This window comes from Sarcophilus harrisii, chromosome 1 (assembly GCF_902635505.1).
Source record: "Sarcophilus harrisii chromosome 1, mSarHar1.11, whole genome shotgun sequence".
Lineage (NCBI taxonomy): Eukaryota > Metazoa > Chordata > Mammalia > Dasyuromorphia > Dasyuridae > Sarcophilus > Sarcophilus harrisii.
This window is the reverse complement of record NC_045426.1, coordinates 88573087-88587001: the sequence shown is the minus strand read 5'-3', so window position 1 is coordinate 88587001 and position 13915 is coordinate 88573087.

Here is a 13915-nt window from a genome sequence, read left to right as displayed (position 1 = left end):
AGTCTTTCCACTTTCCCTGCCCCAAGTACTTCTCACCAGTTTCCACAGAGAGAAGAGAGAGGGAAACTTGGTCATTTCAGTATCTGCTCCAAAGTTATTGCTTTGTGACCATGCAATCTCCAATTCAGTAATTCAGTCATTCTCATTAAAGGCAGATTTGATGTGAGGGAGGGTCTCCTTCCTCTTCCCATCCCCTAAAACAACATGGTGGGCTGCCCTCAGCATGGAGAACCACCAAGCTAGGACCTCTGAGATGGAGTTATTATTCTTACCTCCCATCCCTCCAGTATTTCCTATATGCTTCCATTCATCCCTCACCACTTCCACTTTCTTTCTCAGAGAGTTCAGCGGGATAGTCTGAAAGTCAAACCTATTACAAATCCTGGGGGAAGGGGAGGAAGCATTTGTGTGTGTATCTGTGTATATGTCCAAATGTTCTAGCTCTTTCATTTCTTCTCTTCTTTCTCTACTTTGATGCTGGATTGAAACAAATTTCCCAAAACCTCTTCCTGACCAGGCAGAGGTTGGAGGCAAAGTCATCTGGTGTATGAGTGTTTTTTGAGGTTTGATCCTTTGAGTGACATCTTCCTCCCTTGTTCTTCATCTGGAAAAATGGAGCTAATGCCAAATTAGGTCTTTTCTTCAAGGCCTCAGTTTCCCCTGGTTTTCCCTTTTGCCCTCGAACTCCCATCACTGATAAATGTGAAACTGGTCCTTCTGACTTCCATTTCTTTAGCTGGGATCCTGGCCTTCCATGGTCAGGGATGGGGGCCAGGGTGGGACCGGTAGGAGACAAACAGTTTGCAAAGAGAAAACTTTGCAGGCAATTGAGGGAGGGAGACGAATTCCTCTTCCTTTTTTTTTTATTTTAAACTTTTATTTTAAATGCTGCTATATCAACCATACACTGGAACTAGACAAACAGACAAAATTTATTTTTTTTTCTTTTCTTTCTATGAAAGAAATTGTTTTAGACTTAGCTTTAGGAAATTTTTAAAAGGAAAAAAAAAAAAAGAAATGTGAAGTTGTATGTTCAATTCCCAAGGTTCCAGGAGCCTGGATCCAGGATCTTCCTGCAATGTGACAACCAGTGTTCAAGGACTCTCTGGATGTCACCTGACAAAACTTCTGGGAGAGGGTAGGGCCTTGGTGATGCATGTGATTGATGGCTCACTGCTGTGTGTGACTGGACACAGCAATGATGGAGAAAAGGACATGGGCAGGCTTCTAAGCTCCCAACCTCTGTGATCCTTAGCTGTTTCCCCATCCCTAAGAAGGGAAAAGAAAATCAAGGTCAAATCATTCTCTCCCCCCATCTGAACCTTTGAAATCTGGCATAATAGAAGAGGAGGGGGCTCCCATCACTGAGAAGAGCATGGCCCTTAGAACAAATATAGAAAGGGGAGTTGGATGAGGTAGATTGGGTTCCCACATTTGAAATTCAGATTCCAGAAAAATCTTCCGTAAGCCTTCCTCCAAGTCTAAGGACTCTGGATTTTAGGCATTTACCTACCCAATTCAACTCCTGAACTTAATTATCTCTGGGGCTCTAAGACCATGGGAAGCCCTCAGAGCCCTGTGAATTAGCCCAATACCTCCTGCTTCACTATGTGACCTGTTCCCTTATGATATGGGAGCTTCATTCTTGTCCCTCTGGGTTTCTTGGGACTAGTGGTGAAATGCAAGATGAGATTTAAAGATGAAAATATCTTTAGTAATTCAAGATATGTTTCTCTTCTGCTGGCTCACACCAAATCAATATTGGAATGTCCCCAAGTGCAATGGAATACTTAAGGGAAGTAGTGAGCTTCCTGATCTTGAAAATTTGCAAGCAGAGGTACAATGATGACTAGGCAGGAATATTATAGAGGGGAGACCAGTTAGACAATATTGCCTCTGAGGTCCTTTTCAATTCTGAGATTCAATAAGACAATTTATTTAAATGCTAAATGATTCCGGTAAGATAGCAGAGCTGGTCAAGATTTCTGATGAAAAATGAGATATCTGCTAAGTTCCTTTTTCTAGTGATTGCTCCTTCACAAAAAGGGCACCTCTTCCAGAGGAAGGACTTGTAGACACTCTCTGCATCCCCGGTCTCTTGTCTTGGTTTGGCTGTGTCTCTCCCTTTCCTGGGAGCTTTGTACCATAAGACCTTCTGTTCCATTGGCCTAAATTTTCAGGGGAGAGAAGTTTGATACCTTGTCTCATTCATACTCCTCATTGTCCCTTCCCTAAAATTCCACAAAGGAACTCAAACCTGGTCTGCTATTTCCCTTGAATCCAGCCAGGACTTTGTTAGTTTCTCCTAGGTGACAGGAAGTCATAGACATGGCCCACACAGGAGTCTCTATTATTTCTTCTAGGGTCTTCTTCCAGCCCTTCCAATCTCAATTGCCCACGGCCCACCTCCAGAGAATGTTCTGTGTCCTTCCTTTCCCTACATTGCAGATTATAATAATTCCCATTTCTATAGCACTTTAAGGTTTGCCAAGGACTTTTCTCACAATGACTAGCCCCATAAAGGGGTGGGGCAAAGATTATCATCCCCAATTTATAGATGAGAAAACTAAAGATCAGAGAGGGAATTGACTTGCTCATCCTATTATTACCAAGTGGCCAAACTGGGCTTCAAACCCAGAGTCTCCTGATTCCAAGTTTATTGTTTTTTTTTTCATGACACCACATTTAACAAATATCAGAGCTGAGAAGCAACCTCAGAGGACATCTGGTCCAAACCCCCTCTCCCCGCCCCCATTTACAGAAGAAGAAACTAAATCTCAGAAAGGGGAAGAATATCGCCTAGGTCATATAGCCAGTCAGTGATAGAGTTGGGTCTTAGACCTATATCTCTTGACTCCCAGCCCAGGGTTCTTTACACCAAAGTCTCTCCCCAAATAGACTGTCCCTTTATTGTGAATTGGGTTCCATCCACTGCTCTTTTCCTGTGTCTAAAAGTACTACACTCTCATATTTCCCTATCCACTATGCCTCATCCAGCCTGGTATCCCCTGGTTTCTGTACCCATTGGTCACTTCTGTTTGTGGCTTTTTGTTTTTACAATTATTTATTTGACAGACAAGTGTCTTCTGTATTAGGGAGAGTTAATATTTTGCAGAAGGTGGTAGGGAATCATGAGGAAGGGGAAAGGCTTCTTCATCCCCCAAGAAGTTTTCCCACTACCACTGCTTACCCACCAGGACATCGGTGATGGATTGGGTCTCTTGAGGCCACAGCAAGTTGTTAGACGTGTTGACTTTATAACAATAATAAAAAAAAATCATGTGTTAATATTCAATACATCTGGCTTTGTCTCTGCTCCTTTTTCCAGGTTTGAAGATCAACTCTAGAAATCCATTCCCCATACAAATGTATTCTAATTCATAATTTAAAGATGGTGAGGTCTTTGGGAATCAACTAGTCAAATTCTCTTTTTTTTTCTTTACAGAAGAAAAGATTGAGTCTGAAAGAGGGAAACTATTTCTATAAGATCCTAGAGCTAATAATTGGCAAAGATAAGAGTTTGGATCTTACAAATTAGAACAATAGCAGGCAGACACGCAACAAGCATTTATTAAGAGTTTCCTATAGGCCAAGCACTGTGACCAGTTCTGGGGATCCAATTATAAGAAAAAGTGTCTGTCCTCAAGAAGCTTACATTTAAATTGGAGAAGTCAGGGTAGGGCAGGTGAAAGGATCAGAGGGAACCATAGAATTGCTGTCTGGACAGTCAGAAGCATAATGTCGAGGAGAGTTTTAAAGGTTGATTGACCTGTTCCACCCACCCCTTCCCACCCACACTTATCCTCACACAAAACAGAGGAATTCACTCTGGGGAAAAGACCCGGATGGCAGAGGGACAAGGCCCCAGGTCCTGAACATTGGTAGATGAAGCATGGCACAATGAGACTGGCAGATGAGGCATGGTGCTGAAGTATAATGAGGAGGATGGAAAAGGGAAATTCTTAAGAACTTCAGCTTAGTAGACTCTTACATCCCTGGGCTATATATTAATTTGGAAAACCTCAAATTAACATTATCCATGTTTTCTTTTTAAATTTTAAAATTGTATTTAACATTTTCTCACCTCTGATATATCTGATTTACCTAAGATGAGAGACACTCAGACAGACAAAGGCAGAGGGAGAGAGAAAGAGGGAAAGACAGAGAGAGAGAAAAAGAGAGAAAGAGAGAGTGTGAGAAGGAGGGAGAAAGAGAAAGAAAGTAAATCTCAAGTGAGGATTCAAATCTAGGTCCTCTAATTTTAATACCTTGTGTGTAAGTCTCCCAGGATCATAAGATTTAAAGATGGGAAGGATTTTGGAGAGAATTTCATTCTGGTCTCTTCATTTACTCCCTTTTCCCCACCCACCATCATTCTATAGAAAAGATGAAATCATTTGTCCAGAAGTCCCACAGCAAGAGAAGAAAGTGCAATGTCTGGCTCTGGGAAGTTCCCAGTTTTATTCAACTCAACAAGCATTTATTAAGTTCCAGTTTCCTTTATTAGGCGTTGAGATATAAAGGCAAAAAAAAATCTATCTCCCTTGGGGATCTTATACTCTTGGAGGAGAAAGTTTCAGATAAATAGATAAGTAAATATAAAATGGATACAAAGTAAACACAAATTAATTGAAAATGGGGTGGGCCAAAGATTGAGAAATACTTTCATAGGAGGGGGCATCTGAGCTGAACCTTGAAAAAAGTCAGGGAGTTTAGGAGGTAGAGGTGGGGAGGAAGAGAATTCTAGGCATGGGAGTGAGTCTAGATGGTAGAGAAAGGAAATTAGTAGAAAGGTGAGGAGAAAAGACTGGTTGTGAATAAATATCTGAATGCGTAAACATGGCTTGGAGAGTCACTGGAATTGAAAGAATAAAGTTCATGTGAAGTCATTTTCACTCAAGATCACCACCAGAGATTTGGTGGCAGGAGGGATCTTATCAAACCAGGGAAGTGACAAATATTTTTTTATCCCAGTACATTGGTAAACCTGGACCATGTCAATCAACCACAAATTCTTCATTACCTTCTCTCTCTGACCTAAGAGAGCAAGGGTGTTATAAAAAGGTTTTGCCTTCAGTGACAGTTTATTATTATTATTATTATAACTTTTTATTGACAGAACCCATGCCAGGGTAATTTTTTTACAACATTCTCCCTTGCACTCACTTCTGTTCTGATTTTTCCCCTCCCTCCCTCCACCCCTTCCCCCAGATGGCAAGCAGTCTTATACATGTTAAATATATTATAGTATATCCTAGATACAATCCATGTGTGCAGAACCGAACAGTTCTCTTTTTGTGCAAGAAGAATTGGATTCAGAAGGTAAAAATAACCTGGGAAGAAAAACAAAAGTGCAAACTGTTTACACTTATTTCCCAGTGTTCCTTCTCTGGGTGTAGCTGATTCTGTCCATCATTGATGAATTGGAACTGAATTAGATCTTCTCTTTGTTGAAGAAATCCACTTCCATCAGAATACATCCTCATACAGTATTGTTGTTGAAGTGTATAATGATCTCCTGGTCCTGCTCATTTCACTCAGCATCAGTTCATGTAAGTCTCTCCAAGCCTCTCTGTATTCATCTTGCTGGTCATTTCTTACAGAACAATAATATTCCATAACATTCATATACCACAGTTTACCCAACCATTCTCCAATTGATGGGCATCCATTCGTTTTCCAATTTCTGGCCACTTCAAAGAGGGCTGCCACAAACATTTTGGCATATACAGGTCCCTTTCCCTTCTTTAGTATCTCTTTGGGATATAAGCTCAGTAGTAACACTGCTGGATCAAAGGGTAGCACAGTTTGATAACTTTTGGGGAATAATTCCATATTGCTCTTCAGAATGGTTGGATTCATTCACAACTTCACCAACAATGCATCAGTGTCCCAGTTTTGATCATTATTTTTTCCTGTCATCTTAGCCAATCTGACAGCTGTGTAGTGGTATCTCAGAGTTGTCTTAATTTGCATTTCTCTGATCAATAACGATTTGGAACACTCTTTCATATGAATAGAAATAGTTTCAATTTCATCATTTGAAAATCAGTGACAGTATTTTAATACTCATTTCTTGTAATGAATTGTGGAGTCTCATCATTTTGAGCTAGAAGACTCAGAGAAAGCTCTACCAGAGAACACAGCAACCAGCTGAAGCTTGAGAATTGGGTGGAATTTCAACAAGAGGAAAAGGTCAGGAGGTATATAGGAATGTCACAAACAAAGTCTCAGAATCATAGAAGCTACAAGCAGTAGCTAAATTTGGCTCAAGCATACATTCTAGGAGCAGGAGGAGGAGGAGGAGGAGGGCATGTCAGAAACAGATGGTCGAGGGCCTTGAATGCCTTGTTAACAAGTACCAAGAAGTACCTCTTGAACAAGCACATTAGATGGCCCAGTTGGTTCAGAATGATGGATTAGCAGGGTGGTTCACAGTGCCAGTACTCTAGGGTTCAGAGAAGGCCTGACAGAGAAAAGGCCTCCAAAGGGGAGGTGATAGGGATTAAGGAGGTTTAGGACTAGGGCTAAGGACCATTAAGTCATGGCTAAGAGAGAATAAAATTTCTGCTATACATGGGGCCCAAATCTTGGAATCCAATCTTGATTTCCTCTTGGAAAGAAGATCATTGGAGATTTTTTCCTATATCACTCAGCTATTTGCTCCTTTTAGAATTAGAGACCAGCAGATTTTTAAAACAGAATATAAGAGTTGGAAGTGCTATATCATAATATGAAAAATGAGATTTGTTGATTGAATGAATGGTGTCTGACCCCCACATCCAACGCTCTTTCCACTGGAAAAATATAACAACAACAACAAAACTGCAACCATACCAAGAGACACTGGTAACTCTGTCTACCACTCTCTTGAGCTTCCCCTTTCCTTCCATTCTCTGGTTCTTCTTTAGGTTCTTCTCCCCATTTAGAAAGCAACAGAGTAACAGTCTGAATTTCCAGCCTCCTGTCCTGAAGCCAGCTGGCAAGGGCTTGGAAGAGGGTTTGGAAGTGTGGAGGGGATAGAGGGAGAAAAGGAGTGGAGGGACAGATGAATGAAATGACTATCCCCCAGTAGCCCCTACACAGCCCAGGATGGGATAAAGGACAGACAGAAGAGCTTGTGGGAGATCTCTCCCAATCTTCTTAGGCTCCTCATGTTTATAAGAAGAAAAATCTAGTCTATTCATAAGCCTGACCTAATTCTAGATCTCTCCTTGGGATCCAAGAGGGACAAAGCAGGGAGAGATGGTTAGCGCCCACTGCATTCCCTTACACTGCTTCTTGTTCCTCAGATTTTGAGAGATGGAGGTGGGGATGGGGGAAGAGAAGTCAGTGGAGGCACTCTTGGCAAGGAGCCTGTTACTCTTTCCCCAGCACTCACCCTAGTACCCAAGAACCTTCTACTATGGATGGGTCAGAGATTCTAGACTTCTAGATTCCCTCCTTCCTACTTGATCTGGACCCCTTTTTCTTCTGCCTTCAAGAGTCATGAAAAGAATCACAGATGAGCTCACTGAGGCCCAGAAAAGTGATTTGACCAAGGTCTCACAGGTAGGAAATAGGAAAGTCAGGGTTCAAACAGATCCTGTGTCTTCAGGGTCCTTTCTGGGGGCACCACAGCCTGGCCCAGACAGAAGGCATCTGATCACGAGGGGAGGCTCAGGCTGGCCCCATCTGGGCCCGAAGTAAGTAGCAAGCAGGAGTCAGGGCAGACCCCAGTTGTCCATTTGCAAGCCAGTTGGCCTCATGGGGACTAGGGCTAGGGGGAGGGGAAGCCAAGGAGGAAAAAAAAAAGAAATAATCTCTACCCCTCCTCAGTGGAGGGGCCTGATTTAATAGTGTGTTTTCTCTAATGATTAACAAGGAGCCCTTTAATTTGAGAGCTCCCCACGGTGGGGGGACGGGGATGGGGAGAGACTGCAGGGAGGGAGACAGGGGGGAGATAAATCGCCTGCAGAAGGGCAGAGGAGGAGAGCCCTGGGAGGGAGCGAGCCAGCCAGCCAGGCCGAGGGAAGGGCCCTGACAGGGATTAGGGCCGAGAAAGGGAGGGAGTATTTGTGCCGCTGCTAAATATGGTTTGGGGCTCTATTGAAAGGGTTAAGGGGACAAAGCCCCAGGGAAGGCCGGACAGGCTGGCCCCCGGCCCCTGGCGGGTGCGGGCACAATGCCATCATTATTGCCTACGCCCATTCTCTGGGCGGATTGGCCACCGGCGCGGGGATCATCAGATTCCTTTAAGGCCTCAGCGGGCAGCCCCGGGGCTTAAGAAAAGGGGAACAAAACCCCCGAGGCCCTGGCGAGCTGGGAGAAGGGCCCGGCCGGTCCCCCCAGGGCCAGGGCACTGGCCCCCTCTGGCCCCATTCACCGACAGTACAATGTGCCCTCCTCCCCCCAGCCGAGAGGGCCCCCAACACTCTCAATCTCAATCACACTATTATCCCAGCTGGGGGCTCTGCCCCACCGGGCAAGAGGAGACGGACCGGGAGGGGGGCACCGGGGAAAGGGGCAGACAATGGGATTCAGGGCAACCTCCCCTACTCTTTCTGGTTGGAAGCATCCAATTCAGGCCCAGGGGCTGCCTCCTCCTAATCTCGACTCACAGCCAGGCACACATCCCACACACATATGCACACATAACTGTAAAACATGCATATGGGAACGTGTAGACAAGTGCATGGACAGGTAGATACAGATAACCTTCAACATGCATACACGCCACTTATTTGGACACAAAAACACGTGGCACACACAAATACAGCACGCATTCCCGTACCCGAAACTACACAGACACGCAAACACGTACATGCACACGTCCAGGAAGATGCACCGGGCACACGTATCCAGGAACATACAAGACGTGCATGCGCAGGGACCGTTTTATTTGCCTTTCTTTGTATCGCTAGCGATGCACAATGAATGCTTCCCTGTTTGCTGACTGACTGACTGACCCACATTCATGCCTGTTCTTCCTCACTGACAAATAAGCCACCCCTCACACAGTCTTTGGGATACTGTCCCCAAGCTGGGAGGAGGTAGAGGCCCAAGTGACAACTAAGATGGGATATTGGAGGTGGGGCTTGTGGGAAGTCAAGGGTATAATTGGGAAGCGTTTTCCTCCTGTGTCTCTGGGTGACTGCCCAGAAGATTTGGTGGGCAGGCAAACAAACTGGAGAAATTTGAACCGCTTCCTTCCTAAGCCCTCTCTCGCTCCAGATTTCTGGGAGATGAAGGATTGCCAGAGGAGACAGAGATGGGCTGTGTGAGCATGTCATCTTCTCCTATGATTGCCCATGCGCAAATGCAGGCATGGGCATGAGGGCGCATACATGTATAGGCACAAATATGGGCCCACACTGTGGAATCACAGAATCTGAGAACTGAGAGCAGGTTTAGTTCAACCTATATTTTATCAAAAACTCCCTCCATAGCATCCCAGAAGAGTGCTCATCCAACTTCTATTTGAATGCTTCCAATAAGGAGGGACTTCATATATTCCATTTTGGGACAGTTCTGATTGTTTTTTTTTTTTATATTTTTTTTTCAATTAAAAAAAATCTGCTTCTCTAAAACTTCCTCCGTAGTACTCTCCATTAACATAATCTCCAAATTTCAGAGTTAGAAAGCATATCAATGACCACCTAGTCCAGAGACCCATGGACATCACATCCCTCAAAGGGTCCATGGAGAGATTTCAAGGGGGGTTCCATGAACTTGGATGGGGAAAAATCCATCTTTATTTCAAAATAATTGATTTCCTTTGTCCTATGTATTTTATGCCATTATTCTGGAAGGGATCCAAGAGTCTACCCACTCTACCAAAAGGGCCAAGGACACAAAAAAAGATTGAGACCTTGCTCTAGTACAAACCATACTAGAATAAAAACTGGCACTTTATCTCCCACCCTAACCTCTGTTAGGCTAACTCTCTGTGCCCAGGCAACATGCCAACAAGTAGTTGTCCAGCCCTGGGTTAAAGACTTTTGAGGGGAATAGCTCACCTTCAGCCCATTCCATTTCCCAGCTGGGGGCTCTGCCCCACTGGGCAAGAGGAGACAGACTGGGAGTGGGGCATCGGGGAAAGGGGCAGACAATGGGATTCGGGGTAGCTCTCACTGATAGGAAGCCCTTCTTTCCTTCCTTCCATCCTTTCTTCCATTCCATTCCATTTCCTTCTTTCTATTCTTTCTTGTTCCCTTCCTATCCCCTTCCTTTTTTCCATCATCCCTCTCCTTTTCTTCCTTCTTTCCATCCTTTTTTCTTCTCTCTCTCTACCTCCCTATTCTTCTTTCTCTCCTCTCCCTCCCTTCTTTCCTTCCTTTTTTGCTTCTTCCTTCCCTTCCTTCCTTCCTTTTTTTCCCTTTCTTCCTTCCCTCCCTTCCTTCTTTCCTTCCCTCAAGTCTAAAAATAACTCTTTGCAACTTTCACTCATTACTTTCCATGGTCCTCTGGGGCCATGGAGGACAAGTCCAGCCCTTCGTGTACATGAAAAGAACCATCATATCACCCCTTCAGCTTCTCTTCTCCAGGCTAAACTGAGCTTATCCTTATGTGGCACAAAGTCTACAATGTAGCTCTTATACTAGCCTATTCTCCCGCCTTTGGATATTCTTCAACACATACTCCAAACAGAATTTTAATTCTATAAATATGATATAGTATAACATATTATATATACATATATTGTGTGTGTGATGTAGCAAAAATAACAATATAACACAACATAACATAAACATAACAATATAACATGACATAGTTTCAATGTAATATAATCATGTGGTTACAATAGCAGGCTTGTTTCTGCCCCTAACCTAAATACACACACACACACACACACACACACACACACACACACACACTCTTACCCCTTGAATTTTGACTAAGGCTCCCACTGCAGAACAATATTCTGGTTAGCCAGCTTTCAGTCCTGTGACCTCAGACTTGCCTCTAGTTCATCTTACTCTTGGCCATACTTTATAGAGACCACGCTTCATTGCTGTCTCCTTTGCTATACTGATCTCTTGTGGATTTCTAAGCATTTCAAAAACTGTTTAAGTTCTTCCTAGCATTATTGCTATACCCTGTGGTATCTAGCTTGATGGATATACTGAGATAGTTTCCTCTTCCTTATTATTTTAAAGCCCTTTTGATTAAACAAGCAAAACTCCAAGTAAATAACATTGTTAACAACCCTCATTAGGTACACTCCATCTCCAGGCAAGAAATTCATCATTTCTACATTTTAAGCATGGGACAGAAATCAAAGTCCCATTCACCATTTTCTTAAGCAGACCCAGCTCTCAGTTATCGTCTTTTCCCTCTTAAATTTTCCCCTCTATAAAATGAAAGCATAGGACCACATCTCTCAGGTCCCTTCCGATTTTAAATCATTTCCTCCAAAGAGCCTTACTTCACCATAAAGGAAGCTGCAACTCCTAGAAAGGACCTCTGACTTGTTCATTCTTTCCTGAAAATGTGTTGTGTGTGGCAATAAGTTATATGGTCTAGGGGCAGCTACATGGTGCAGTGATAGAGCACCAGCCCTGAAGTCAGGAGGACCGGAGTTCAAATTTGGCCTCAGACCCCTAACACTTATTATGTGATCCATTTAACCCCAATTGTCTCTCTCACACAAAAAAGTATGAGGTCTAGACCCAGAGCAGATCATGGAAGATCCCTGGTCCTGATTGTCCTTGACTCTTGGATTTAGCCATCCTTGAGCCTTGCTCTAAGTCTGACCTCACTTGATCTTGACTCTTGGCCATACCTATCCCTAAAACCTGTCAAAGAAGGAGTTTAGGGTTTTTTCAATGAGAAATTTTTTTATTTTTATTTTTAATGGCTTTTTATTTTTCTAAGTACATGCAAAGAAAGATAGCTTTCAACATTCATCTTTGCAAAACCTTTGTCACAAATTTTTTTCTCCCTCTTTTCCCTTCTCCCCGTTGCCCTAGACAGCAAGCAATCCAATATAGGTTAAACATGTGAAATTTTTCTAACCATATTTCCATATTCATCATGCTGTGCAAGAAACATCAAATCAAAAGGGGAAAAAACACAAGAAAGAAAAAAAACAAGCAAACAAACAACAACTAAAAAAGGTGAAAATATTATTGCTTTGATCAATATTCAATTTCCATAGTTCTCTCTCTGAATGCAGATGGCTCTAGACAAAGTTTAGACAAGTTTATTGGAATTGCCTTGAATCAAGAGCTAAGTCCATCACAGTTGATCATCATGTATTTTTCTTGTTGCTGTGTACAATGATCTCTTGGTTCTGCTCACTTCACTTAGCATCTGTTCATGTAAGTCTTCCTAGGCTTTTCTGAAATCAGCCTGCTTGTTATTTCTTATAGAACAATAATATTTCATTCATTCATATACTAAAATTAATTCAGTCATTCTCCAACTGATGAGCATCCACTCAGTTTTCAGTTTCTTGCCACTACAAAAAGGACTGCTACAAACATTTTTGCACATGTGGGTCCTTTTCACCTTTTTATGATCTTTTGGGGATACTGACAAATAGAGACACTGATGAATCAAAGGGTATGCACAATTTTATAGCCCTTTGGGCGTAGTTCCAAATTGTCTTCCAAAATAGTTGGATCAGTTCACAACTTCACCAACAATGCATTAGTATAGAGAGGGAAGCTTATTATCTGTGGAAAATCAGGAAAAGTTCTACCCTCTGGAGACAAGATATCTGTTCCACGTGAGACCTTTTCAAATACTTGAAGCTCTCATGTTCTCTTCCTCCAGATTGTCTTTTCTTCAGGGTGAATACAGTTCACCTAATTCTCATGGGGGATGGTCTTCAGAACTTTCTCTAAACTAGTTACCATGTTTTAGACCTCCAGTTTGACAGTGGCCATTCTAGAATATGATACCCACAACTGAAGCCCAATACCTTAGATGTGATCTGGCTAAGCCAGAGAACAAGGGGAATATGTGTCAACTCTTGTGTACAAACCCTGCTTTTGTTAATGAAGTCCATAATTACAACTGCTCTTCTGACTGCCATATTGATGTTGAGTGTCAGCTCCTGCATCTGGAAAGAGTACTAACAGGGAAACACATACATGTACACATACACACATACATACACATGTGTATATATATATATATATATATATATAGTTGTGTGATGCATTCATGCATGTGCATAGATACAACATGCAGCTATACATATACCTGCATGTGTACATTAGCTGTGTCTTTGTGTTCGTGCATATGTATATAAATATACACATGTAGATACACATGTACAAATAAGTACGTGTTCTTATCTAAACATAAATTTGCACATGTGTCTTCATAATAATAAGTATGTGCAATGTTTGGAAGCACTTCACACACAGCATGGAACCTCTACCATGATGGATTAAAAGACTTTTGCATGTCGCTGGAAACCTTGGGTGCTGGCTTAGTGGAATGGACAGAAGACACACTGTTATCGAACAGATCAGGGTAAGGCAGGCCTAAAAGAGAGCAACTCCACAGAGCTGAGCTCTCCTCTGGACTTTCCCTACAAGCCCCAAACTTACACCTCACCAGCTCCAGGCCTCCCTGTGTTTGTCTGTCCCAGAGACCTTTCAAACTCAGTGGTCCAAAAACAAAGTCAAGTCATAGAGAGCCTTAGAATATAAGTTGTTGGAGCTGGCAGAGGCCCTAGAGATTGTCTCCAACCAGACTCACAATCTTAAAACTCTGCTTTCATGTCATCTGCTTTCTCCTTGACTAATAATAATAAACATAATAGCTAATAAGTAATAATTATTAACTAATAATAGTTATTAGTGGTTAAAATAGGGTTGTGTAGTACTTTAAGGTTTGCAAAGTTGACAAATGTTATTTCATTTATCTTCATAACAACCCTTGAAGGTAAATGCTATTATTATCCCCATTATTTGGTGCT